Source organism: Procambarus clarkii, chromosome 61 (genome assembly GCF_040958095.1).
Source record: "Procambarus clarkii isolate CNS0578487 chromosome 61, FALCON_Pclarkii_2.0, whole genome shotgun sequence".
NCBI lineage: Eukaryota > Metazoa > Arthropoda > Malacostraca > Decapoda > Cambaridae > Procambarus > Procambarus clarkii.
This window is the reverse complement of record NC_091210.1, coordinates 13,446,237-13,473,246: the sequence shown is the minus strand read 5'-3', so window position 1 is coordinate 13,473,246 and position 27,010 is coordinate 13,446,237. Positions and strand designations below refer to the sequence as shown.

The 27,010-nt window shown below is 42.6% G+C and overlaps 1 protein-coding gene across 27 annotated transcripts in view; it reads left to right on the top strand.

Moving 5' to 3' along the window:
* The window catches only part of Glut1 (Glucose transporter 1), a 384,143-nt gene that overhangs the window by 52,723 nt on the left and 304,410 nt on the right, over positions 1–27,010 (top strand). For 14 of the 27 annotated variants that reach the window (XR_011223425.1, XR_011223422.1, XR_011223424.1 and 11 more), the window contains exon 1: positions 26,243–26,458. The exons of 1 other annotated variant lie outside the window; for it this stretch is intronic. The gene's annotated coding sequence lies outside the window, so the exon portion shown is untranslated. Of the gene's footprint in view, positions 1–26,241; positions 26,459–27,010 lie in introns of those variants that run through there. 12 more of the 27 variants (XM_069307823.1, XM_069307830.1, XM_069307831.1 and 9 more) reach the window with 2 other exon arrangements.

The window sequence follows — 27,010 nt, the reverse complement described above, 5'->3', positions numbered from 1 at the left end:
CCCCAACCTTCAGCCTCAGTAACTAGCAGCTGTAATCCAAAATAAACACCTGGAGGAAAATCTCTCTTTAAAAAAAAAAATTGTATGAGTTGAACTGTGAGGGTCTGGAACAATGTTTGGAACAGTGAGGAGGGTCTGGAACAATGTTTGGAACAGTGAGGGTCTGGAACAATGTTTGGAACAGTGAGGGTCTGGAACAATGTTTGGAACAGTGAGGAGGGTCTGGAACAATGTTTGGAACAGTGAGGAGGGTCTGGAACAATGTTTGGAACAGTGAGGAGGGTCTGGAACAATGTTTGGAACAGTGAGGAGGGCCTGGAACAATGTTTGGAACAGTGAGGAGGGTCTGGAACAATGTTTGGAACAGTGAGGAGGGTCTGGAACAATGTTTGGAACAGTGAGGAGGGTCTGGAACAATGTTTGGAACAGTGAGGAGGGTCTGGAACAATGTTTGGAACAGTGAGGAGGGTCTGGAACAATGTTTGGAACAGTGAGGAGGGTCTGGAACAATGTTTGGAACAGTGAGGAGGGTCTGGAACAATGTTTGGAACAGTGAGGAGGGTCTGGAACAATGTTTGGAACAGTGAGGAGGGTCTGGAACAATGTTTGGAACAGTGAGGAGGGTCTGGAACAATGTTTGGAACAGTGAGGAGGGCCTGGAACAATGTTTGGAACAGTGAGGAGGGTCTGGAACAATGTTTGGAACAGTGAGGAGGGTCTGGAACAATGTTTGGAACAGTGAGGAGGGCCTGGAACAATGTTTGGAACAGTGAGGAGGGTCTGGAACAATGTTTGGAACAGTGAGGAGGGTCTGGAACAATGTTTGGAACAGTGAGGAGGGTCTGGAACAATGTTTGGAACAGTGAGGAGGGTCTGGAACAATGTATGAGGTGCAGGTACAAGGTGTCGTCGACTTTAACTCGACCCAATAACTGTGGGAGAGAGGGGGCGGCCCCCCCCCAGGACCCCCCCCCCTGTACACTGTCTCCCCCCCCCCCTCCTGTACACTGTAGGGAGTGAACACATAAATACTATGATAAAAGATACCATGCCCAAGATTACCATCAGAGTGCCGGCGGGATGATGGGGAATTAGCCTCGGTTACCGTCACCTTTTGTCCGGTCGTGATGGTCGAGTGGTTAAGGGGTCCTGTACACCAGTTGTAGAGTGCTCCTGGCAGTATGGGTTCGAGTCACTTCTGGGGTGTGAGTTGCATATATGTCTGGGGACCATTCAGGCTTGTTCGCATATATATATATATATATATATATATATATATATATATATATATATATATATATATATATATATATATATAATATATATATATATATATATATATATATATATATATATATATATATATATATAATATATATATATATATAATATATATATATATATATTTCACACACACCCGGAAAGTAGCCCGTAGCAACTGTCTAACTCCCAGATACCTATTTACTGCTAGTTGAACAGGTGCATCAGGGTGAATGATACTTTGCCCATTTGTTTTCACCTGCGCCGGAAATATGTAAGGACCCTTAACCTAGGAGAAGAGAATATATGACTCATGAGGGCTCCGTTTACACGTGAAGGAAATTCTAACCCACAGCGGTTTAGATCGATCAGAGCCAAACTTGTTCCGTATTAACTGTGACTACAGAATTGACTGTAAGTAACTACAAGTAACTACTGTAAGGCTGAAAGTAACTACAGATATCTTTTAGATAAGCAGAACTACACTGAAGCCAAACTAGCTTCATTAACACTGTAGAAATGGTCGTTGTTCCATTTGTTCATATTCCTGTTGTGGACGGAACTACATGATTCACATGGGATCAGGTTCGAATCCTTCTGAATCAGTGTTGTGTACATTTGCTGTGCTCTGAGCCCACTATTCATCCCCGATAATCAAACTATTTTCCATACAGTAATGTGTTCCATACAACAGTGCTTTCCATACAATAATATTAATGTTTGAGAAAATACAATAGGTATACATTGATGTGAAGGCGTCCGTGGGGTCCCTGGGGTCGTGTCTGGGGTCCGTGGCAGGGGTTCCGTGGCAGGGGTCCGTGGCAGGGGTTCGTGGGGTCCGTGGTTGGGGTCCGTGGCTGGGGTCCGTGGCTGGGGTTCCTGGGGTCCGTGGCTGGGGTCCGTGGCAGGGGTTCCTGGGGTCCGTGGCTGGGGTCCGTGGCAGGGGTTCCTGGGGTCCGTGGCTGGGGTTCCTGGGGTCCGTGGCTGGGGGTCCGTGGCTGGGGTTCCTGGGGTCCGTGGCTGGGGTTCCTGGGGTCCGTGGCTGGGGTCCGTGGCAGGGGTTCCTGGGGTCCGTGGCTGGGGTTCCTGGGGTCCGTGGCAGGGGTTCCTGGGGTCCGTGGCTGGGGTTCCTGGGGTCCGTGGCAGGGGTTCCTGGGATCCGTGGCTGGGGTTCCTGGGGTCCGTGGCTGGGGTCCGTGGCAGGGGTTCCTGGGGTCCGTGGCTGGGGTTCCTGGGGTCCGTGGCTGGGGTCCGTGGCAGGGGTTCCTGGGATCCGTGGCTGGGGTCCGTCACAGCATGGACAAGTACAGGCTGCGGTGTAACAAACTAGGCTGTTGTAAGAATTATCCAGAGTGGTTTATCGACAAAAGAGAATGGGAAGCTGAGCCGCATGGTGACCTGACCCCCAGGGGGATTCGCGGTGGAAATAACCGACGCGTTGTTCATAGCTGCGTATAATGAATCATCCTATAGTATTCAGTAAATTAGAGAAAATTAGCCTTTATTCATTTTGCATTAAAATTGTATTGTATAATAGTACTGGATACAATATCAAGAGTATTCTAATTATTGAGTTTAAGTCACCATCAGTGACGTCACGAATCGGATCTAACTTTTAAGGCGGAGTGACCGGCGGTCATAGGTCAGCAGGGTTGACATGTCTAATATTTCTCAAAGTTTTAATAACCATTTTTGTGATCGGGAACAGCTTTGCCGTTAGATGTTTGTGTAATCTAATTAAAGTAAAATAATTCAACCAGTCTGGATCAATTCAGTACAAACAGAGGTTAATTGTTATAACTTAAACCTTGCTAGTAACTGGGTAAGCGATGCGGAACAATACAATGTTCTAGTCTGGGGTAGACCAGACAAGAGAGAGATCAGTGTGGAAACGGGAGCAGCTGGGATAAGAGGTCAAACATCTTACCTCTCCCCAAGACCAGCCAAAACATCTAGCTGGTCGCCCAAGGTATAGTTGCTATTGTTAATTATAGAAATAGTCTTCTCATTTGCCACTCAGGTCAAGTAGGGAGTGTTAAAGTGATAGGGAGTGAACATATTTAGATTTTGTTTTAGTTTTCTTTTAATAAATTAAAATTGTTATTAATTTGCATTTTATTGTTTCCATGTGTTTTATGTGTATACTTGTCCTGGTCACGTGGTCCACACGAGGCAGAGTTGCATTGGGCGCCGATTCTAACATCGAATCGGAATTATCATTACCGTGTAATTTATTCCACACTCAAGGTCATCGTTTATAGTGGGGATCAAGCCCCTAGGTTGATTAATTAGCGTGATCGATCCAGACCTCGATCATTGCTCTTGTATTACTGGTCTGGTGGTGGCAGCAGAGGTGACTCTAGGGTTTTGTGCAGAGCTTAGGTCACGTCATACTGGGTGTAGAATCCTAAGTCGGTCAATCGTCTTAGGACCACGTGGCGTGGAGTTGGCTTTGTTAAAAGTTTTGGAGTCCCTTGGTTTAGAAATAAAAGTAAGAATACGGGTAGAGGGAGTAGAAAGAAGGAAGTAAAGAGAGAGGAACCAAAACCCGTGTTACAGCGGGCTGGTCGCATGTATACTATCTATGTATTTTCATGTATATCTGGTCATGTTAATGATACAGGTTATCAATGATACAAGATACAAGGATAACACTGTACAGTAGAGTACAGTAGTACATCAGTACGTTACAAGAGTATGTTACAGTTACAATACACAGTGTGTAGATATGATAGAGCCCAATAGGCTCAGTAACCCAGTTGATTGACAGTCGCGAGGCGAGACCAAAGAGCCAGAGCTCAACCCCCCGCAAGCACAACTAGGTGAGTACAGCACGTATATCAGAGACGCGAGATAACTACAGAAGATAACTACAGAAGATAACTATAGAGATATGAACAAGGTGTAGAACTACTCTAAACTACCACTAAACCCTGAACAAGGTACAGAACTACTCTAAACTACCACCAAACAAGGTACAGAACTACTCTTAACTACCACCAAACCTGAACAAGGTGTAGAACTACTCTAAACTACCACTAAACAAGGTACAGAACTACCCTTAACTACCCCTGAACAAGGTACAGAACTACCCTTAACTACCCCTGAACAAGGTACAGAACTACCCTTAACTACCACTAAACAAGGTACAGAACTACCCTTAACTACCACTAAACAAGGTACAGAACTACCCTTAACTACCCCTGAACAAGGTACAGAACTACCCTTAACTACCCCTGAACAAGGTACAGAACTACCCTTAACTACCCCTGAACAAGGTACAGAACTACCCTTAACTACCCCTGAACAAGGTACAGAACTACCCTTAACTACCACCAAACAAGGTACAGAACTACCCTTAACTACCACCAAACAAGGTACAGAACTACCCTTAACTACCACCAAACAAGGTACAGAACTACCCTTAACTACCACTAAACAAGGTGCAGAACTACCCTTAACTACCCCTGAACAAGGTACAGAACTACTCTAAACTACCACCAAACCCTGAACAAGGTGCAGAACTATCCTTAACTACCACCAAACAAGGTACAGAACTACTCTAAACTACCACCAAACCCTGAACAAGGTGCAGAACTATCCTTAACTACCACCAAACAAGGTACAGAACTACCCTTAACTATTACGGTCCAAAACGAGGCCCGTCACACGATGGAGTTATCACCGCTCGGCCAACTAAACAAGCCATTACCTGGCCCAGCAATTACCCTGATGGTTGGGTTGTTAGGGATAGCTATTAAAGGTGCAGCTCCCATTACACGTGGTCATTACTCCCGCTCGTAGCGATGGTCCGCATCTTATCACGATAAACCACCCATTATGTACTTAGGCCTGGCTAAATATGTTCAGAGGAGACTCCCTTGAACTGTCTTGGAGGGGGGGGGGCTTTGTTGACAGGTGTGTGTAGAGGCAGGCAGGTGTGTATGGGTGAAACCATGTGAGAATGTAGGAAGATGTGTATAGGTTAAACCAGGTGTATGCAGGTGTGTATGGGTGAAAATAGATGTGTACACGTGAAACTAAGCGTATTGATGTAGACAGGGATATATGAGCACAGTCAGGTGTGTGTAAGTGTGTGTGTATGTGTGTGTGTGTGTGTGTGTGTGTGTGTGTGTGAATACAGCAAACGGTATACCATTAGAATACAGCAATTGGTATACTAAAAAGTGGACCAGTAGCTATGCAAACTAACCTATCTCAGGCCTAATTAAACCCTAGGACAATATACCGCACCCTAGGTCTAATTTAGTATATATGTGCTATGCTATGATGTACTTTCTTGTACTCAACAAAATCAATGTCTTCTTTTGGTTGAAACAGTCCATTTTTGTACGTTCGGTCAACAGTTCCTTTAAGTTTTGTAAATATGTGGGATTGATAGGTTGAAAGTTTTGTAAATATGTGGGATTGATAGGTTGAAAGTTTTGTAAATATGTGGGATTGATAGGTTGAAAGTTTTGTAAATATGTGGGATTGATAGGTTGAAAGTTTTGTAAATATGTGGGATTGATAGGTTGAAAGTTTTGTAAATATGTGGGATTGATAGGTTGAAAGTTTTGTAAATATGTGGGATTGATAGGTTGAAAGTTTTGTAAATATGTGGGATTGATAGGTTGAAAGTTTTGTAAATATGTGGGATTGATAGGTTGAAAGTTTTGTAAATATGTGGGATTGATAGGTTGAAAGTTTTGTAAATATGTGGGATTGACAGGTTGAAAGTTTTGTAAATATGTGGGATTGACAGGTTGAAAGTTTTGTAAATATGTGGGATTGATAGGTTGAAAGTTTTGTAAATATGTGGGATTGATAGGTTGAAAGTTTTGTAAATATGTGGGATTGATAGGTTGAAAGTTTTGTAAATATGTGGGATTGACAGGTTGAAAGTTTTGTAAATATGTGGGATTGATAGGTTGAAAGTTTTGTAAATATGTGGGATTGATAGGTTGAAAGTTTTGTAAATATGTGGGATTGATAGGTTGAAAGTTTTGTAAATATGTGGGATTGACAGGTTGAAAGTTTTGTAAATATGTGGGATTCACAGGTTGAAAGTTTTGTAAATATGTGGGATTGACAGGTTGAAAGTTTTGTAAATATGTGGGATTGACAGGTTGAAAGTTTTGTAAATATGTGGGATTGATAGGTTGAAAGTTTTGTAAATATGTGGGATTGATAGGTTGAAAGTTTTGTAAATATGTGGGATTGATAGGTTGAAAGTTTTGTAAATATGTGGGATTGATAGGTTGAAAGTTTTGTAAATATGTGGGATTGATAGGATTGATTGACATATTTAAATAAAAGATCTTATCATAACTCAGGCAGAATAATTTATCATCAACATTATTCTTCGTTAATATAAAATAAATGAAAGTTTTTTACCAGCATGAAATGTCATCTTATGGGTGCCTGTATGGATATAATACATATTAGACTATTATGAGATACAAATCAAGTCTTAACCGATCAAGAGTTAAGTCTTAACCGACTTAATTTCAAGTCTTAACCGATCTAAATCCAATAACACCAAATGGTTGCCACTTTCGCCCCTCGGGTAAGGGGGCAAAAGCCCTTATTTAATAGTTGTTTGCCTTTACCAACCTTCACTCCACCGGCAATACGTGTAAAATTAAGTGAATGTGTCACTCTTAATTACACACAAACAGTATTACTTTTACCCGGAAAAAATCCAATTGAGCCGCAGCGGTGACGTCCTCCCTCTCTGGCTGCCAGATTATAACTGACCCGGGCGGCGGTTTCCCTCCAAATTTTAAAGTTTAAATTTCCCCTCTTCAACTAAACCGTTACATTTGCTGTTTTCAACACATTTTTCCCAGCCAGTAGTTAACATGGCAATTAAATAATCCCTTAAAAGCAAATTCTAGACTTCTCCTCCAGTTATGAACACACAAGAAAGATTTACCTCTGGCCCGAACGCAAGGAAGCCAGCGGTGTCATGGCCGCCAAGAATGTAAACATTGAATATTTGAATTTTAGTTAAATTCATCTCTGGAAGTTATGCGAGTATTTCTGGGCGTCATATTCACGTATATGCTTCTCTAGAAGCTGTTGATCATGTTGTATGCTAGATTTTTATTATTCAGGTCCCATGATAGCCAAAACCCAACTCATCCACCATTCCTTTCCACCGTCCCATCCCAAATCTTTATCCTGATCCTTTCCAAGTGTTATATAATCGCAATGGCTTGGTGCTGTCTCCTGATACTTCCCTCCTGAATTGATGGCACTACCAATTCGTGCTGATGGACCACCAACAAGCTGATATATATATACTACACTAGTATATATATATATATATGCCCATATATGTGCTATACTAGGTCTAGCAATATTTAAATTTGGTTTTAGCAAACGTAAAGCTCCCATTAACGTTAAACTGAACATTGAACAATTGAACTTGTTCAGTAACTATTATATCACAGGTGAAGAGAGGTCCGTGTCACGAATCTTATTACGATTTTGCCATTTCTCCCGAACCTCGTATTATGTTATTGTTTTCTCTAAGTAAATATTGCTGTCAGTTGTATAAGATTTGTGTATATCTTGAGATTATCTTGATATGATTTCGGGGCTTTTAGTGTCCCCGCGGCCCGGTCCTCGACCAGGCCTCCACCCCCAGGAAGCAGCCCGTGACAGCTGACTAACTCCCAGGTACCTATTTACTGCTAGGTAACAGGGGCATTCAGGGTGAAAGAAACTTTGCCCATTTGTTTCTGCCTCGTGCGGGAATCGAACCCGCGCCACAGAATTACGAGTCCTGCGCGCTATCCACCAGGCTACGAGGCCCATTATATATATAATGTATATATATCTATATATATGTATATATATATATAGATATATATACATTATATATATATAACATAGATAGCTGGGTAGTGTGTGTAAGGTTTGTTTTGGTGGTGGATGTCACGTGAAATTAGCCGTGTGGGCGGTTGACAATATCTGGGAACGGCCTGGGCGATTGTTGGCAAATAAATTGCCTATAGTTTTATATTTATTTATTCCCATATTTGGTAGCCGTAATATTTCAAGGAATGAGAGACCGGTAATTACAACTCTTAGTTAATAATGTTGGAGTTTAGGGCTGACCTTTGTAAATAGAATGTTCACAATGTTCATGCGAACGTTAATTGGTGTTTGGGTAGACGGTTAGTCGACGTTGGGCCTGCGGACCCCGTCCTGGGCAGTAGAGTGGCGGCTGCGGTCGAGTGCAGTTGTGTTTAAGCTAAGTTCTTGTTTTTTGTTATTTTAAGCCCATATACATATTAATTTATCTGGATAGACGATTTTAGTGTATTTATGGCTTACTCCATATTCTGGTGATAGTGCTCAGGTCTCAAATAATTACTTGCCTTCTATAGTATTACATGCTGATAAATATTTCTGGCTACTATTTATTTAATGGTTGTTAAGTTGTCACCCTTAGCAAAATATATTGTTCTCCCGTTTTTATACAGTGATTAATTATACCCCTAGACACCTACCTTGAGGTGCTTCCGGGGCTTAGTGTCCCCGCGGCCCGGTCGTCGACCAGGCCTCCTGGTTGCTGGACTGATCAACCAGGCTGTTAGACGCGGCTGCTCGCAGCCTGACGTATGAGTCACAGCCTGGTTGATCAGGTAAGGACACCTATTGGCATGGCAGATGTTTATTGTACTTTACACTGTGGGGAGAAGAACACTATTTAGTCTCAAGGGTCGTGACAGTCCGCTACCAGGTGTGTATTGTGCTGGCAGGTATGTATAGGTGTTGGCAGGTATGTATAGCTGCAAGTAGATATGTATTGTGCTGGCAGGTATGTACAGATACAAGCAGGTGTGTTTAGATACAAACAGGTGTGTATTGTGCTGGCAGGTATGTATAGATACAAGCAGGTATGTATAGATACAAGTAGGTGTGTATTGTACTGGCAGGCATGAATAGCTGCAGACAGATGTGTGTTGGTACGGGCAGGTGTGTACATGTTCACGCAGGTATATATTTACACAATAAGATGTAAATAACTGTATAACTAACTTCAAGTGTACGAAACATGTAAATTAATATGTAAATGAGAGACAAACTTGTGTAAATATTCGTAAACCATTTTAACTGCTTGTAAATATGTAAAAAACAGACTACTGTAGGTTATAAGAAAATTGATTGGCTGTCTACTAGACAGGAGTAGACAGGAGAACACCGTACAGTGCGATAGGTAGTTCCCACCAGGTGGCACTGTCCTCCTACAGTGCCATAGGGTCTTTTGGCACTGTCTCCTCCCAGGTGGCACTGTTCTCCCACAGTGCCAAAGTGCCAGGGGGCCCCAACCACCTCACTGCTATATTCAAATGCATTTAACTCGCATCAACAATTTGCATACTGGCATCATAATTTTTTTAAGGTAATCGAAAGGTGGAGGCTGCTGTGGTGGGGGCTGCTGTGGTGGGGGCTGCTGTGGTGGGGGCTGTTGTGGTGGAGGCTGGGTGTGGTGGAGGCCAATTCCTTCCCAAACTTGGTGTGAAGCTAATCACCCACTTAGAACTAATTTGCGTCTCTCAGGGTGCTGTGCGGTGCCAGTTACCCGAGTGTAAACAACGCTCTTAGTTCAGTGAGAGCCAGAGAGAGTCAGACTAATGTTGTGTACGCAATGCTTCTTGCAATGAATACACAACTTCACCCCCAAACACTTGGGCTGGACGGTAGAGCGACGGTCTCGCTTCATGCAGGTCGGCGTTCAATCCCCGACCGTCCACAAGTGGTTGGGCACCATTCCTTTCCCCCCGTCCCATCCCAAATCCTAATCCTGACCCCTTCCCAGTGCTATATAATCGTAATGGCTTGGCGCCTTTCCCCTTGATAACTCCCTCCTGCCTCTTCACTCTGGGGTCTGGTCAGGGCATTCACAAGACAGTTAGACGAAGATCGTTTTCTTATTGCAAAAAAAAGGTCCATAATCAACATGTTAGCAATAAAGATAAGATATATTTTGTTTACATTGTATTTATAATACACCAAGAGACATATTTACACGAATATTAAGACAATGAGGGAGGGAGCCGGTCGGCTGAGCGGACAGCACGCTGGACTTGTGATCCTGTGGTCCTGGGTTCGATACCAGGTGCCGGCGAGAAACAATAGGCAGAGTTTCTTTCACCCTATGCCCCTGTTACCTAGCAGTAAAATAGGTACCTGGGTGTTAGTCAGCTGTCACACGCTGCTTCCTGGGGATGGAGGCCTGGTCGAGGACCGGGCCGCGGGGACACTAAAAACCCCCGAAATCATCTCAAGATAACCTCAAGATGAGTACAAATTCAGACCTAAATATAAATCATAATTTTACTCATACGAGGTCCACCACTAGTAACTATAGTTAAGCCACTCTACAAATGATCAGACTGAACCTATCAGAAAGTATAGTTAATCGAGTGATCAAAAAGAAAAGGGCAGTTAAAGACGCCACTGAAGCACTCAGAGGCGCTGGCAAACTTGTTGCATGATTAAATCCCAAATCTGGCAACAGAAAGCCAATCTGCATCCCAGATTTGCCCGTAGTTTGGGCTGCGGGACTCTAGGGAACCACTCCAAGTTACCAAGACTTCCCAAGACTTCCTAAGACTTCCCAAGACTTCTTAGTCAACAACTTCCACCGGAAGACTCAAAATGATGGCAGTGGCGGCCATGACAGCACTGCGACAGTCAAAGAAATTGTTGATCTGGGCCAGATTCACGAAGGAGTTACGCAAGCACATATGAACCTGTGGCCTGATTCACGAAGCAGTTACGCAAGCACATACGAACCTGGGGTCAGATTCACGAAGCAGTTATGCAAGCACTTACGAACCTGGGGCCAGATTCACGAAGGAGTTACGCAAGCACATACGAACCTGGGGTCAGATTCACGAAGCAGTTATGCAAGCACTTACGAACCTGGGGCTTGATTCACGAAGCAGTTATGCAAGCACATACGAACCTGGGCCTGATTCACGAAGCAGTTATGCAAGGACATACGAACCTGGGGCCAGATTTACGAAACAGTTACGCAAGCACTTACGAAATAAATTAATTCCAATGCGTTAATTATATTTCTAAAGAATAATGTTGTCCATGTTTGATTAACTTTTAAATGCTAAATATTATTTAATTACAGCCTTAAAATGAAATGTTAATTCTTTCTCAGAGCCTAATTCGTATAGTTCTCTTAGTTATTACGTTCTAGTTTGTGGGGGCAGCTGTCTAACTCCCAGGTACCTATTTACTCCTAGGTGAACATGGGGCATCAGGGTGAAAGAAAATGTGGCTATTGGTTTCCGGGGATTGATCCCCGGACCATAGGACTACGTATCCCGAACGCTGTCCACTCAGCCGTCTGTACTTTGGTATTCATGCCTGTCCGCTCATCACTTAGCCCTCATCTCATACATGTTACTTCATCCCTCACTTCATCTTACCTCACCTCTCACCTTACCTCACATGAGACATATGTAATGTTGCTCTCTCTTCTCCCTCCTGTCTCAGCTTGATAGACGACCAGGAGGGTCTGAAGCTTTGTTTCTGTCTGGCCTGGATGGTACGTTCTCATACACGTTACTGAGACGTTCTCAGACACGTTACTGAGACGTTCTCAGACACGTTACTGAGACGTTCTCAGACACGTTACTGAGACGTTCATAGACACGTTACTGAGACGTTCTCAGACACGTTACTGAGACGTTCATAGACACGTTACTGAGACGTTCTCAGACACGTTACTGAGACGTTCATAGACACGTTACTGAGACGTTCTCAGACACGTTACTGAGACGTTCTCAGACACGTTACTGAGACGTTCTCAGACACGTTACTGAGACGTTCATAGACACGTTACTGAGACGTTCAGAGACACGTTACTGAGACGTTTTCAGACACGTTACTGAGACGTTCTCAGACACGTTACTGAGACGTTCATAGACACGTTACTGAGACGTTCATAGACACGTTACTGAGACGTTCTCAGACACGTTACTGAGACGTTCATAGACACGTTACTGAAACGTTCTGAAACTCGTCACTCTGACGTTCTCAGCAAGTTTTACGTCTATAATTTCAAATTATAAAATCAAGTATTGTAAAGTCGGTGAAGTTATATCAGTATATAATAGAAATATTTGTATCTGTTGATATAAATGCAAAGGCATCATTGCATGCTTTTATTTCCATATATTTCTGTATAACAATATTTTATATATGTGATTCATGATTGAAGTATTAATTAAAGTTGAAGGAGTGCTAGGTAACAGGGGCATAGGGTGAAAGAAACTCTGCCCATTGTTTCTCGCCGGCGCCAGGGATCGAACCCAGGACCACAGGATCACAGGTCCATTTTTATTTTATTTTATTTTATGGTCGTGAGACGTTGTATATTAATCTAAACTTTGAATTAAAGAGTTTCGAATTAAAGGAATATATTCGTTTTTGCAAATTCTCAAAAAACGACTTTGAAACGCATTATAGAACGTTATGAAAATGAAGAAATGATTGGTTAAAAGGCCCTAAAAAGAAGAAATGTGTACTGGGTATGTCTGTCCCATACGCCAGACCATTCCCCTTGCAAAGTTTGGTGAGACTATCCCTAAGCCTCTGACCTCTAACTCTGAAGAGACAGACACTCAAACAATGATGACAATGGACAGAGAGTGATGATGGTGGTGATGAAAGTGATGATGACGGTAGGAAGAGCAACAACTCTTTAAGACAAGAGCCGTCAGAGAGCTTCAAGTGGTGTCCACATTAAGGGATAAAGAGCCCAAGTGTCTTGAGGCGGGACATTAAGTGACCACTTGCCCACTCTACGCCACTTATGTGAGGAGACACGGGGGGGGGGTGAGAGGTGAGGAGTGAGACCATCATGATTCCCCTCCTTAACAGCCAGCATCTCGGGAAACAATGCCACCAACAGTGCTATTGTGTTTCACTCCCACCTGCCGCCTCCCCACACCCTCCCACACTCTCCCACACTCTCCCACACTCTCCCACACTCTCCCACACTCTCCCACACTCTCCCACACCCTCCCACACTCTCTCACACTCTCTCACACTCTCTCACACTCTCTCACACTCTCTCACACTCTCTCACACTCTCTCACACTCTCTCACACTCTCCCACACTCTCCCACACTCTCTCACACTCTCTCACACTCTCTCCCACACCCTCCCACACCCTCCCACACCCTCCCACACCCTCCCACACCCTCCCACACTCTCCCACACTCTCCCACACTCTCCCACACTCTCCCACACTCTCCCACACTCTCCCACACCCTCCCACACCCTCCCACACCCTCTGTTGAACGAGGAAGGACTGAACTACTAACCCCTGTTACGGTATATCGTATCGTGTTATTTCATCGCACAAAGGCACGATTATTTAAGTCATACATTCATTATTACAGGAAGAACGAGGTTAACAACCATGGAGGTCGTTAACGGTCAGCACGGTATGGCTCGTCCGGTGGCGGGAATTTCTGTTAGCCAATCAGAACCACCGGGCGAGGTAACGTGTGTTGGCCGGAGCATGTGGAGAGTCGGCTGTCGGCTGTCGTAGCGTTTGGTTGTGTGACCAACGGACCCAACTGTTAGTGTGCTCCACCCTCATGAAGGAAGAGGACCTCGACCAACGGACCCAACTGTTAGTGTGCTCCACCCTCACGAAGGAAGAGGACCTCGAGGCATGGTCGACGTTCCTGAAAGTTATGGAAGATAACAGCTGTGAGATTTAGAGGTCGGCGTGGAGGTAACGCGCTGATTTTCCTGATAGCGGTACAAATTGCAGGAAAGTAGATGATTTATAAGTGGGAAGATCAGTCGGACAAGAGACGACCGTAGCATGGTCGTAGTATCTCATTATATATGTATATATATATATATATATATATATATATATATATATATATATATATATATATATATATATATGTCGTACCTAGTAGCCAGAACGCACTTCTCAGCTTACTATGCAAGGCCCGATTTGCCTAATAAGCCAAGTTTTCCTGAATTAATATATTTTCTCTAATTTTTTTCTTATGAAATGATAAAGCTACCCATTTCATTATGTATGAGGTCAATTTTTTTTTATTGGAGTTAAAATTAACGTAGATATATGACTGAACCTAACCAACCCTACCTAACGTAACCTATCTTTATAGGTTAGGTTAGGTTTGGTAGCCGAAAAAGTTAGGATAGGTTAGGTTAGGTAGGTTAGGTCGTCGGAAAAACATTAATTCATGAAAAATTGGCTTATTAGGCAAATCGGGCCTTGCATAGTAAGCTGAGAAGTGCGTTCTGGCTACTAGGTACGACATATATATATATATGTGTGTGTATATCACGAAAATAAACACGTGATTAAGAATGTGACAATGTCACATTATACAATGACAATGTATATATATATATATACATGTGTGCATTGTACACAAGTACAGTTAAATATATTATATATATATAATATATATATATACATATATATATACATGTAAAATATTGTATATCTTGAGGTTATCTTGAGATGATTTCGGGGCTTTAGTGTCCCCGCGGCCCGGTCCTCGACCAGGCCTCCATCCCCAGGAAGCAGCCTGTGACAGCTGACTAACACCCAGGTACCTATTTTACTGCTAGGTAACAGGGGCATAGGGTGAAAGAAACTCTGCCCATTGTTTCTCGCCAGCGCCTGGGATCGAACCCAGGACCACAGGATCACAGGTCCAGCGTGCTGTCCGCTCGGCCGACCGGCTCCCTGACCTGGAGAATTATATACCTCTGGCAACTATGCACCGGATCCGCAGCGGCAGTCAGATAGTTCCTAAACCTGCTTGTTGGTGGTTCGCTGTCATGACCTGTGCCTGACAGGTCGGTCAAGTCAGTCTAACTTGACCAATCTGTCATGCATCGTAAGTCAGACTCCTGACTTACGATGATGACACGCATCCTCAGTCAGCAGTGTTGTTACTGATAATGGTGGTGTTGCTATTGCTGTCAGGGCTAATGTAAACTCCGCCCCTGTAAATATAAACACAAATAATCGCTAACAGATTAGGGTAGGTTAGGTTAGGAACACCTAACCTACCCCCCATACTCTCCCTACACCTAGGCTAGGTTACGAACACCTAACCTACCTGCCACACTCTCCCTACACCTAGGTTAGGAACACCTAACCTACCTGCCACACTCTCCCTACACCTAGGTTAGGAACACCTAACCTACCTGCCACACTCTCCCTACACCTAGGTTAGGAACACCTAACCTACCTCCCACACTCTCCCTACACTTAGGTTAGGTTAGGAACACCTAACCTAACCTAACCTACCCTACGCTAACTTTACAGGAAATTAAAGTATACAATAAAGCATTATATTGAAAACGTGAGTTTCACACACACAGACGAATGAGTCTTCTGGTCTGGCCCGCTGCATGAACGAGCCAATGGCCTGGTTGCCGATGATACGAAAATCGGTAGGGAAATTAATTCGGAGGAGGACTCACTATCACTTCAAGTTGATCTAGATAGGGTTTTGAAATGGTCAAAGGATTGGCAGATGCAGTTTAATGCTGATAAATGTAAAGTTCTGAGGTTAGGTAATGATGATAGAGTTACAAGATACGAGCTAGATGGTGTTGTGATTGCGAAGTCGGATTGCGAAAGGGATCTGGGAGTTATGATTAGTAAGAATTTAAAACAAAAGGATCAATGCATAAATGTTCGTAATAAGGCAAATCGGACACTTGGATTTATTAATCGCAGCGTTAGTAACAAGACACCTGGTGTGGTTCTCAAGCTATATCTTGCTCTAGTTAGGCCCCATTTAGATTATGCAGTTCAGTTTTGGTCGCCATATTATAGAATGGATATAAATTCACTTGAACGTGTCCAGCGTAGGATGACTAAGTTAATTCCCCAAATTAGAAATCTTTCATATGAAGAAAGATTAACAAAGCTTAAGTTGCATTCACTGGAAAGGCGAAGAGTTAGGGGTGACATGATAGAGGTTTACAAGTGGATGAATGGACATAACCGGGGGGATATTAATAGGGTATTAAAAGTATCAACACAGGACAGAACACGAAACAATGGATATAAATTGGATAAGTTTAGATTTAGGAAAGACTTGGGTAAATACTGGTTCAGTAACAGGGTTGTTGATTTGTGGAACCAATTACCGCGTAACGTGATGGAGGTGGGGTCCCTCGATTGTTTCAAGCGCGGGTTGGACAAGTATGAGTGGGATTGGGTGGTTATAGAATAGGAGCTGCCTCGTATGGGCCAATAGGCCTTCTGCAGTTACCTTTGTTCTTATGTTCTTATATATATATATATATATATATATATATATATATATATATATATATATATATATATATATATATATATATATATATATATATATTTAAGATAAATAGGAAAACCAGGGATATACTGAACATCTTGTATCAGAATCTTTACTTTAAAAAACATAACGTTTCGAATACTTCTCGTATTCATCATCAGATCTAAAAGAAAAAACAGAAATCACAGTCAAATAGCTGGTAAACAAAGAACTCACTGAATATAATTGTCTATCAAAGAAAGGAAAAAGCTTAAAAAACAAAACACTTAAGCGCACTTAAAGTGATCAATACAAATAAAACTTATTAACTGTCACATATATTAAAACTAACTTAAAATCCATTAAACTACAAGATGAAATTTATAACTACTAAAACAAACCATTCTATTAAACTTACGTGAAGTGATCAAAAGTGAAACTTGATACCTAACACATAGATACTAAACACTATAACAAATATTTATATAATGTCTACAAATCTACATTTTTTGTAGATTTGTAGACATTATATAAATATTTGTTATAGTGTTTAGTATCTATGTGTTAGGTATCAAGTTTCACTTTTGATCACTTCACGTAAGTTTAATAGAATGGTTTGTTTTAGTAGTTATAAATTTCATCTTGTAGTTTAATGGATTTTAAGTTAGTTTTAATATATGTGACAGTTAATAAGTTTTATTTGTATTGATCACTTTAAGTGCGCTTAAGTGTTTTGTTTTTTAAGCTTTTTCCTTTCTTTGATAGACAATTATATTCAGTGAGTTCTTTGTTTACCAGCTATTTGACTGTGATTTCTGTTTTTTCTTTTAGATCTGATGATGAATACGAGAAGTATTCGAAACGTTATGTTTTTTAAAGTAAAGATTCTGATACAAGATGTTCAGTATATCCCTGGTTTTCCTATTCATCTTAAAATTAAGATTCCCGAAGGGAACATCGATCATAAATATATATATATATATATATAATATATATATATTACAATTTTTAAAATCTAGTTCCCTTGACTGGTCTCCCATTGTGACTAGGACCAGTTCCCATCAACCTTTCCTTGTAGTGGAAATCCTTCAGCTCCGGGACGAGCATCGTTACATATCATTGGGCCTTTTCTAGTATTTCCTTGACCTTTTTCATGTGGGTATTCCATGCTGGGGAGGCTTATTGAAAAATGGTTCTTACCGGAAGGACCTTTTGTCAAAGTTTCTAAAGGTTATGTGGACGTGTGTGTGTGTGTGTCTGGGAGTGATAGAGAGAAATGTATGTAGTAGATATAATGAGGGAAAAATAGATTGGTTAGACAGGCAGGGTCCAAGAGCTAAATAGCTTGATTCTGCAGACACAAGCAAATAGTAAATACACATACACACATCCCCATATGTAAAACTCACAAAAGCTAACAATCGGGTAGCTAATTACTGACTCCATAAGATCAAATGAACCCTTCTCAATTGTTTCTGTCTCAGCCGGGAATAGAATCAGTGACTTGCGAATCCCGGGCGCCGACCGCTCGGCCGCCAGACCCGTGCTCGCAGATTTAAGGTGAAAAAAGTTTATGCGTTGGAGACCTGAATAATATATTTAACATATAGCATTAGTTTACCAATTGTATCCATTATACAGTGGCATGCCGGGAGAGCGATGACACGCGGCGCTACCATCAAACTATGTGTAAATTGCAGTCTAACAGACTGCAATTCACACACAGACTGTTAGACTGCAATTCACACACAGACTGTTAGACTGCAATTCACACATAGACTGTTAGACTGCAATTCACACATAGACTGTTAGACTGCAATTCACACATAGACTGTTAGACTGCAATTCACACATAGACTGTTAGACTGCAATTCACACACAGACTGTTAGACTGCAATTCACACACAGACTGTTAGACTGCAATTCACACATAGACTGTTAGACTGCAATTCACACACAGACTGTTAGACTGCAATTCACACATAGACTGTTAGACTGCAATTCACACATAGACTGTTAGACTGCAATTCACACATAGACTGTTAGACTGCAATTCACACATAGACTGTTAGACTGCAATTCGCACACAGACTGTTAGACTGCAATTCACACATAGACTGTTAGACTGCAATTCACACATAGACTGTTAGACTGCAATTCGCACACAGACTGTTAGACTGCAATTCACACATAGACTGTTAGACTGCAATTCACACACAGACTGTTAGACTGCAATTCACACATAGACTGTTAGACTGCAATTCAACCGCCGCGTTGCAGCCGGCCGCAGCAGTCATGCGGATGTTTGCCATATTTTCTCTCAATTAACAAGTCACTTTGTAAATATATGAGGTAGCGGGTGTCGGTAAATTGTAAATTGTTCTCTATGTGGTGTTTAGCTTGTTTGCTCGGCTTGTTTACTGGTGATTATGGTAGTTTATGGTGTGTGTGGTTGTGTTGCAAGGAGTAAATTACATGGATGTTTATAGATGGATTTTGTTTTGTATATTGTGTGTGTGTGTGTATATATATATATAATATATATATATATATATATATATATATATATATATATATATATATATGTGTGTGTTGTTAAATATGACCGAAAAAGTAGTGAGATTAACAATTCTAACACGAATTTTCTCTATTTCTTATGTTTCCTTTTACTGACGATGGTAATTGAAAAATCACAAGGGCTATGGAATGGAAATGTCAAGACCCCACAAGCCTGGAAACCCACTTCAGCCAAACATCAGCCAGATACCCACACCCACGCGCAGAGTAGCGAAGCGACTCAACGGCTTGCTGACTCCTTATGTACCTTGTGCTTTCAGCCAGAAGTCTCCAAAGGAATTTTGACGCATTTAGAGATATTTATTAATTAAAAAACTCCCAACCCGCCATCTTCAGAATTTTTACATGTTTAGTAAAAAACATGTAGAAGGATAACGGGAAGGATATCAGGACCCCGGGAAGGATATCAGGACCCCGGGAAGGATATCAGGACCCCGGGAAGGATATCAGGACCCCGGGAAGGATATCAGGACCCCGGGAAGGATATCAGGACCCCGGGAAGGATATCAGGACCCCGGGAAGGATATCAGGACCCCGGGAAGGATATCAGGACCCCGGGAAGGATAACAAGACCCCGGGAAGGATAACAAGACCCCGGGAAGGATAACAAGACCCCGGGAAGGATATCAGGACCCCGGGAAGGATACCAGGACCCCGGGAAGGATAACAGGATCCCAGGAAGGATAACAGGACCCCAGGAAGGATAACAGGACCCCAGGAAGGATAACAGGACATCAATGAGCGCTGTTCCTCCCAGGATAAATATAGTGTTTACAAATCAATACATCCGGCTCTCCCTGCCCCACTCTCCCTGCCTGCTCTCCCTGCCTGCTCTCCCTGCCTGCTCTCCCTGCCTGCTCTCCCTGCCTGCTCTCCCTGCCCCGCTCTCCCTGCCCCGCTCTCCCTGCCCCGCTCTCCCTGCCCCACTCTCCCTGCCCCACTCTCCCTGCCCACTCCCTGCCTGCTCTCCCTGCCTGCCTTATCAGCGCCTGGGGTTCGATCCCCTAGAACACTTACGTGTGGAGTTACGACAGGTGGTCGTGTTATCTGGATGACGGGAGCGAGGTCGTAAGTCACCAAACAGTTTAGCATCTCGTAAGCGCTACGATATCGGCGCAAAGCGGCGACACACGACTCTCGCCCTAACCTAACCCGTACATAAGGTCTAGTTCCTCAAAGGTAACCCATGTGATCGGTTATTCTAACAATGGTGTTTGTTTATGGTAATTAATATTATCTGATATGCTATCGTTGGTAGAGGGGGCAGAGTACAGCTCTGCCGTCCTAGCGACCTAGGTTCGAACCCAAGTGAGATCGAAATCAAGTGTTTTATGGAAAAAAAACAGTTTGAGGACCAATGAGGCTTTACATCAGAGTAATATGGGGTAATTTAGTCAATAACCACCATTAAGATAAACGAGGCCAATCAGGGGTGAAACAAGGTGATCTGATAATCTGCGATTGTTTACGTCAACCACTAGACCAGAATTTAACATAATTTGTGCAGATTTATGAGTTTTGTGTTATAAAGTCAATTTTATAACCTAGGATCATCATTCTGTTCCGGGGAGTCCATTTATTTTGTACCATGTTTTGTTCTTCAGTTGACGTAGACTTAACCTAACTTTGTCTAGCTTAGTTTAACCTAACCTAACTTAGTCTAGCTTAGTTTAACCTAACCTAACTTAGTCTAGCTTAGTTTAACCTAACCTAACTTAGTCTAGCTTAGTTTAACCTAACCTAACTTAGTCTAGCTTAGTTTAACCTAACCTAACTTAGTCTAGCTTAGTTTAACCTAACCTAACTTAGTCTAGCTTAGTTGAACCTAACCTAACTTAGCCTAGCTTAGTTTAACCTAACCTAACTTAACCTAGACTACTCTACGCGAGCCTCTCCTCACTTTAGTTATGATGAAATCATCAGTGTATCATAACTTACCGCCATTGCAACCCAAGTTACGATCTCATGATTTTTATGGAACCTCGGTCGCCTCTCAAACAAGGGGCCAGATTCACGAAGCAGTTACGCAAGCACTTACGAACCTGGAGCCAGATTCACGAAGCAGTTACGCAAGCACTTGCGAACCAGGAGCCATATTCACGAAGCAGTTACGCAAGCACTTACGAACCTGGAGCCAGATTCGCAAAGCGGTTATGCAAGCACTTACGAACATGGAGCCAGATTCGCGAAGCAGTTATGCAAGCACTTATGAACCTGTCCATCTTTTCTCAATCTTTGGCGGCTTTGTTTACAATTATTAAACAGTTAATGAGCTCCGAAGCACCAGGAGGCTGTTTATAACAATAACAACAGTTGATTGGCAAGTTTTCATGCTTGTAAACTGTTTAATAAATGTAACCAAAGCCGTCAAAGATTGAGGAAAGATGTACACGTTCGTAAGTGCTTGCGTAAGTGCTTCGTGAATCTGGCCCCAGGTTCGTAAGTGCTTGCATAACTGCTTCGTGAATCTGGCCCCAGGTTCGTAAGTGCTTGCATAACTGCTTCGTGAATCTGGCCCCTGGTTCGTAAGTGCTTGCGTAACTGCTTCGTGAATCTGGCCCCAGAGGCTACCAGCGTAGTTACTGCTGCAGGCAACAGATGGCGCGGGCGTCTCAGTCCTGGGAATAACTACCTGACGTCACGACGTGGTGACGTCACCGCGTCGTGACGTCACAGCGGGGCGCGCCAGATCTTAACCGCCTTGCCCGCTATCTTACATGTTATCCTGCCCGCTATCTTACATGTTATCCTGCCCGCTATCTTACATGTTATCCTGCCCGCTATCTTACATGTTATCCTGCCCGCTGTCTTACATGTTATCCTGCCCGCTGTCTTACATGTTATCCTGCCCGCTGTCTTACATGTTATCCTGCCCGCTGTCTTACATGTTATCCTGCCCGCTGTCTTACATGTTATCCTGCCCGCTGTCTTACATGTTATCCTGCCCGCTGTCTTACATGTTATCCTGCCCGCTGTCTTACATGTTATCCTGCCCGCTGTCTTACATGTTATCCTGCCCGCTATCTTACATGTTATCCTACCCGCTATCTTGTATACTAATCTTTCATGTTATATTGTGTACTAATCTTACATGTTATCTTTTATACTAATCTTGCATGCTATCTTATATACTAATCTTACAAGATATCTTGCATGCTTTCTTGTATACTAATTTTACATGTTATCTTGAATAATATATTGCAAAATAACTTTCATGCTACCTTGCATGATAACTTACATGCTATCTTGCATGATAACTTACATGCTATCTTGCATGATAACTTACATGCTATCTTGCATGATAACTTACATGCTATCATGCATGATAACTTACATGCTATCTTGCATGATAACTTACATGCTATCTTGCATGATAACTTACATGCTATCTTGCATGATAACTTACATGCTATCTTGCATGATAACTTACATGCTATCTTGCATGATAACTTACATGCTATCTTGCATGATAACTTACATGCTACCTTGCATGATAACTTACATGCTACCTTGCATGATAACTTACATGCTATCTTGCATGATAACTTACATGCTATCTTGCATGATAACTTACATGCTACCTTGCATGATAACTTACATTCTACCTTGCATGATAACTTACATGCTATCTTGCATGATAACTTACATGCTATCTTGCATGATAACTTACATGCTATCTTGCATGATAACTTACATGCTACCTTGCATGATAACTTACATGCTATCTTGCATGATAACTTACATGCTATCTTGCATGATAACTTACATGCTATCTTGCATGATAACTTACATGCTATCTTGCATGATAACTTACATGCTATCTTGCATGATAACTTACATGCTATCTTGCATGATAACTTACATGCTATCTTGCATGATAACTTACATGCTATCTTGCATGATAACTTACATGCTATCTTGCATGATAACTTACATGCTACCTTGCATGATAACTTACATTCTACCTTGCATGATAACTTACATTCTACCTTGCATGATAACTTACATGCTATCTTGCATGATAACTTACATGCTATCTTGCATGATAACTTACATTCTACCTTGCATGATAACTTACATGCTATCTTGCATGATAACTTACATGCTATCTTGCATGATAACTTACATGCTATCTTGCATGATAACTTACATGCTATATTGCATGATAACTTACATGCTATCTTGCATAACTTACATGCTATCTTGCATGATAACTTACATGCTATCTTGCATGATAACTTACATGCTATCTTGCATGATAACTTACATGCTATTTTGCATGATAACTTACATGCTATTTTGCATGATAACTTACATGCTATTTTGCATGATAACTTACATGCTACCTTGCATGATAACTTACATGCTACCTTGCATGATAACTTACATGCTACCTTGCATGATAACTTACATGCTACCTTGCATGATAACTTACATGCTACCTTGCATGATAACTTACATGCTACCTTGCATGATAACTTGCATGATAACTTACATGCTACCTTGCATGATAACTTACATGCTACCTTGCATGATAACTTACATGCTACCTTGCATGATAACTTGCATGATAACTTACATGCTATCTTGCATGATAACTTACATGCTATCTTGCATGATAACTTACATGCTATCTTGCATGATAACTTACATGCTATCTTGCATGATAACTTACATGCTATCTTGCATGCTATCTTGCATGATAACTTGCATGCTATCATGCATGATAACTTACATGCTATCTTGCATGATAACTTACATGCTATCATGCATGATAACTTACATGCTATCATGCATGATAACTTGCATGCTATCTTGCATGATAACTTGCATGCTATCTCGCATGCTATCATCAATGCTGTTGTAACTACTTTTGGGTTTAGGGTCGTGATAGGCTAATACCGTTGGGTCAAGGGCCCAAAAATATGCTTATAAGAAGTCACGATAGTACAGTGGGCTTCGCTGTCGACTCATACTCTGTGATCCCGGGTTCGATCCCCGATGGTGACAGAAATGGCTGGGTATGAATCTTTACACCTCATGCCTCTGTTCACCTATTAGTAAATATGTACCCTGGAATCAGGCAACTGTTGTGGGGGAGAGTGGAGACCTCGAGATATATATATATATATATATATATATATATATATATATATATATATATATATATATATATATAATATATATATATATATAATATATATATGTATATGTGTCACTCTCAGGACTGCTGTGTCCAGCTTAAGACGTGACTGCAGTGCGACAGCTTAGCCAGTTTGGCATTGTCTGCTCTGGAGATGCTTAATAGCATATACACGCCAGTAGTGTGTGTGTGTAGTCACCTGTTTGTGCTTGCAGGATCCAGCTCTTGGGTCCCGCCTCTCCAGACGCCTGGAGACTAAAGCAATGTCCTGCTTTCATTATCAGATCTAGTTAATAGTTTGATTCCTTAGCCTTCTCACTCCTCTGAGTCTCACGCCTCTACTCTGTCAATTCTCTAAGTATTTTATATGTTTCTATCATGTCTCTCTCTCTCTCTGTCCTTTTAGCGTCGTCAGGTTTAGTTCCTTCAGGCGCTCTTCATATCCCATCCCCTCGCAATTCTGGGACGCGCGTTGTTGCAAACTTCTGAACCCTTTCTAAGTTTCCTTGTGTGTTTCTTTAGATGGGGCGGCATACTCTGAGACTGGTCTCACGTAGGTGGTGTACAGCGATCTAAATGACTCCTTATTTAGCCTCCTAAATGTTCTAAGGTTTGCTAGTACAGAGTATGTTGCTGACGTTATGGGGGGTGTGTGTGTGTGTGTGTGTGTGTGTGTGTGTGTACTCACCTATTTGTGCTTGCGGGAATTGAGCTTTGGCTCTATGGTCCCGCCTTTCAACCGGGTGTGTGTGTGTGTGTGTGGTCGCAAATTTAATAAGTCAATATTGACTTATTAAATATGTGCATAGGTGACATACTTAACATAATAGATACCCTTAAAAAGATTCATAGAAAACACCGACCTTACCTAACCTACTTAATATGTTAAGATAAGCATCTTATTGCTTCGTAATTACAATTATTACCTAACCTATAATAGGTATAGGTTAAGTAATAATTGTAATTACGAAGCAATAAGATGCTTATCTTAAGATACTAACAAGGTTAGGTAAGGTCGGTGTTTTCTATGAATCTTTTTAGGGGTATCTATTATGTTAAGTATGTCACCTATGCACATATTTAATAAGTCAATATTGACTTTACGAATTTGCGAGAACGGGTTGCTGTATTCTCAACTGTCTCTTTCCTTGACAGACTGTCAGATGTACATGTCATGAAAACAGTATTGCCAAAATGTCGAGATGTTTATACGCTTTGTTGAAGCATAATATACTGTTGGGGGGAGAAGAGGGGGGTTGGGGGAGAAGAGGGGGGGTGTTGGGGGAGAAGAGGGGGGGAGAAGGGGGGGGGGGTTGTGGGGGGGTTAAATATATGATGAAATTGTGTTCTGGCGGAATCATTTGCTTGATTGCAGTTCAGGCAAGCGTCCGCTCTGTGTCTAGTTTATTTTCCCCCTCTCACTCTCCGCCGGGGAGAGGCTGCGTGCCTGCCCGCCTGCCTGTCCCTCCACCACTGTTCTCCCTCCAACACTCTCCATCACTCTCCACCATCCTCCTCCTCCCTCCCTCCTCCATCCTCCTCCTCCACCACTGGCAGAGCCGGGCCCCTGCCAGATGCACGATTCGTCGATATCATGGCTGTGTTTTGTATTAAATTTGTTTTTGTTTTGTAAGTGATTTTGTGTTATCTTGTAAGTTATTATATAGTAATCCTGTTATCGTTATTGGTAGTGGTTTAGAGTTTTATATAGTGACGCATAACTGCTTGAGTTGTATAATGGAGTTTGGTCTGATATCTTTCTGGTGTCTTTTGGAGTACTTGTAAGGTTATTATTAATATTAGATATCTGGTTATTAAATAAGCAATAGAGGAGTAGAAGCGATGGTGGTGTTGAGGGCTGCGGTACGAGAGGTTGGGTGGTGGCGGCGGCAGCGGTGTTGCCACTCACTGGGTCAGCCGCCAGTGCGGTGTTCACCTCACACTGGGTCACACCGTCTTGTCGGGGAGTGCGGGGACGGTCATCGTGCTGGTGCTCGGGGACAATCTGTTTTACACATCTCTCGTGTTATAATTCGTGCTGGAAAGTTAGCGTCGGAGTGGTAGACTGTGGAGGAGATATACGAGGCATCGCTCGGGAGAACTGTTGCCAGCGGGGGCTCAGGTAGGTGGAGATGTTATCAAAAGTGGTGACCTGGTCGATATCCTGGTGGGGGACATGTTATCCTGAGAGGGGTCGGCTGGGGAAGCTAATAGGGGGGAAAAAATAGGGGAGGAATGCGGCAGGTCATCGGTGGTTAACAGGCTGACCTGTAAAGGATAATTTGTATCTCCCTAACATTTCTCTCTCCTGGGGGCCCTGTAGCGGCTACAGCCTCCGCCGGCGGTTGTGACCCTGCCTGGAGCCTCTCTGAGACTCCTCCACACCTGTGTGGTGTCCTGTGGTGTGGTGTCCCTGGGGGTGTGTGTGACGGGTGTAGGTGTCCGTGAGCGCCTCCGTCAGCCCCTGCAGCCCCAGGACGGTGAGAGAGAGCCAGGAGTCCCGGGCTCCGACCTGATCGATGCTACTCCACCGGATTCATTCTTCGTTTTCTTTGATAACCTAATTCAGGGGAACTTCCGAAAATATATCTGGGGGTCGCGGCCCCCAGGGGGCACCGCCCCTGGAGGCCCCGCCCCTGGAGGTCTCGGGCCCAAGGGGGCACCGCCCCTGGTG